This window comes from Pundamilia nyererei, unplaced genomic scaffold, assembly GCF_000239375.1.
Source record: "Pundamilia nyererei isolate P.nyererei 1_Seehausen unplaced genomic scaffold, PunNye1.0 scaffold00251, whole genome shotgun sequence".
Taxonomy (NCBI): Eukaryota; Metazoa; Chordata; class Actinopteri; order Cichliformes; family Cichlidae; genus Pundamilia; species Pundamilia nyererei.
The window spans coordinates 764954-768599 of record NW_005187652.1 but is presented as its reverse complement, the minus strand read 5'-3'; positions in this window follow the sequence as shown (position 1 = coordinate 768599).

The window sequence follows — 3646 nt, the reverse complement described above, 5'->3', positions numbered from 1 at the left end:
TTGAGTGCTCAGTATGTTTACGTCTCCTTTGAAAAAGCAGGTGCAAGGTTTACTGATGAAAAAGGCTTGTGCTGGCGTGGCCTTAGTCATCTGTGCAAAAAGGAGACATGCTGTGTATCTCACATAAATGTGCTGACGAAGGCATACATAGTGGGTCTCATTATTTCTGGCAACTGAAAATATACTGTCATGTTGAAGGCAGCGGAGGTTGTTGGCTTATAGATGATCAGAAGAAATTAATATACGTCAAACTATGGATGTAGTTTCTTGCCCTGTATCCTTGCTGTTAAAAAACATCCAGGCATTTGATGTCTTGAAACTGGATCGATACTGAAATATCGATTCCTCCGATACCAGTCATTTATGTTCTAGAATCGATTCTCACATTAAAATGTCGATATTTTAGTAATTTAGGGTAAATTTGTAGTTTATCATTAACAGGAACACAGTGGAAAGAACCTATTTCATTCAGATTGTCTACATTAGAAGGAACTACTTCCTCTTCCGCCTTTCATAGTCATGTGCGAAATACGGTTGTATAAATGTGTCGCAGCCCCTTGGCGTGCGCACTCACAACAATGGCTGAGCGTAATTGGAGTTATGTGCGCACTTATTTTACATCCACAAACAACCGAGACATGGTTAGCGATACATGTGGCAAGAAAGTGAGGTGTTGTGGCAACACCACAGATTTGTCAAACACCTCAGAGTAAATCATATCACAGAATATGACGAGCATATGTTGAGGCGAACTGAAGAGGAGGAGTGGACAGGGACAGGTGCTGCTAGGGTGAAACAGACGTCTCTCACGGAGTGCTTTAGTGCTGCAGGTAGGCAAGGTGTTCAAATAGCGCACAACTTCAGGTTTTTTATTTCTATTTGATGAATTCTGCATTATTACATGATAAGAACAAGTAGTCTGATGTCCTGTAATCATTATGACGCTATAATTTTGTACAAAGTATCGGTATCGGATCAGTATCGTCGATACCACCCTGAATTTTACTTGGTATTGGATCGGAAAGAAAATCAGTGGTATCGCACATGACTAGAAACTGCATCTCTAAAATGTGTGTTCCCATTCTATTAATAACAAAAATATAAAAAAGGCAGAAACTTTTGGGTAAATGTTTTCAAATCTGTTATATATACTATGATTTTAAAGATGTAGAAAGAGTATTTGAGCCAGACACGGTGTCATCATCATAAGAAAAATAACAAATGACTATTACCCATGAACATTTTTCCAGTGATGGCAGTGTGTTCTACTGTTATCAAATTACTGACAGACATTGTGTCTCACTGGTGGCAAAAACGTGAAGCTATCTGTGTGTGAGTGTGGGAGGTATTGTACAGTTCTCTTTCAGCTAGTTCAGTGAGTTACAATACATCATTATAGCTTTTGCTGTTGTAAGACAGACCAGTAAAGGCATTTCATGACCTTTGCTGAAGCATAAACAGCTTGTGGAATAGCTCATTCTCCAGGTCATCTGCATGTTACCTTTAAACTCCACAAAAGTGTTTTTTTTTAAGGTAACTCAGGCGTACGGACTGTGAGGCACCTTCATTATGTTAGCGCTTCAATTCTGAATGATGCTTCAGTTGAGAGCTTTTTAATGAGTATATAAACTGAAATTAAATATATGCACGCTCACCTGCCTCTTTGTTGGGTGCACCTGTTAAATTGCTCATTAATGTAAATATCTAATAAGCCAAACAGCTGCCAGAAACTAAAGGCAGCAAGGCATGATCAAGATGACCTGGTGAAATTAGAACTGAGCATCAAAATGGGGATAAAAGGTGATTCAAGAGACTTTGAATGTGACACGGTTGTTGGTACCTGATTGGCTGGTCTGAATATTTCAGAAACTGTTAATCCACTGGGAGTTTTCTGCACAACCATCACCAGGGCTTACGGGGAAGGTTCAAAAGCCTCTGGGTGAAATGTCAGAGGTGAATATCCAGACTGCTTTGAGCTAATAGGAAGACAACAGTAACTGAAAAAAAAAAACCATATGCAGAAGAACATCTCTGAATGGACAATATGTGACACCCTACCTGCAATAATAATGTTTCCTTTTACTGTGTCTACAGAATTTTCCCATATAGAAAAGATATATATAAATCTTATAAAGTTTTTATCTGTCTTGTATGAAACTTGTATGAAAAGCATACAAGAGTGAAAACACATATAAGATCCCTTGAAAAATTATATAATGAAACTTGTATGTTTTGTATACTTACTAAAAAAATATATGAAAGTAATGAGAAAGTGGCCACTTTCATGAGTAAATCATATATGTTTTTACTATTTCTTTTCCATATGGGTTAACTTCAAGCTATCAAGGCATCAATGTGGAAGAAGAGCAGGCAGCAGAGACGATGGGTCTGTTCCTTGAGCGTAATGAAAGTGGACAAGTCGGGAATGTAGGAATTCTCATTGAGGGCTCCATCCTACTCGACCACTTTGGGTATCTCAGCAGGCACGATCTGATATCCTCGTGTTGGTGTTGTTCCCAGATCATCATACTAAATGTTGTTCCAGGATCAACATTGCAAGTGACCAATCAGAATGTTGTGACGTCATACTTTTGCGACTTTGGGAAAAACCGGCGTAAAACAATAAAACTGTACTTAAACTGTGAGAAACCGCCTCTGTCCGCCGATCAACGGACCCTGACCTTAACCCTAACCCTAACCGTAACCCTTTAATTGTCACGATCTGAGGGGACAGACCGTGCGGGGGTGTGTGTGGTGGACCCAGATGCAAACACAAGAGAGTGGACCGGAGTAAACTTCAACTAAAAGCGAGCCTTTATTGTGGCTGATGACAGGTCTCAACACAAAGCAGAAACATCGTGACTAAACTGAACCTAAACTAAACTGGGAAACAGGTACTGATAAACTAAGGAGACTCAGAAAACCATGACAATGTTGTACAGACTGACCGGGAGGACATGGAGGGTAGGAACACAGACGACGCGACGCAGACTGCATGAAACACAGAGACTAAATATACATGAGGGATGATCAGGGGAAGTGGCCACATGGGATCACAGCTGACACACATGAACCTAACGACAGGACAGGAGGGTGCAACTGAATACATTGACATGAATACAGATTTACAAAGTAAAACAGGAAACATGGAAATTAGACATGACAAGAACTAAACATAACCACGCAGACATGACTCACGACCCAGGGAAACTTAGTACAGGGGAGATGACATAACTGACAGCATGAACTTGACAATACAAGACACACAGACATAAACACATGAAGGGCAAGGGAGACTTAATACAAGGGTAATATATACAAATGGCTGGACTACCTTAGAGAACCTAAACAAATAATAAACATCAAAATAGGCTAAACACAAAACACTGGGTCGCACGACCCAGGACCATGACATTAATAAACAGTAAGCAGAATTGATATTGTCCTTGCAACATTGGAATTTCATAAATGCACGAATGGCTTGGCGCGCAAAAGAATAACGTCACAACAATGTGATTGGTCACTTGCAATGTTGAACCTGGAACAACATTTTCATGATGGTCTGGGAACAACACCAACACGAGGATATCAGACCATCCATCTCAGCAGAGCCTGCTGCTACTTGCTTGGACTAACTTATGCCTTG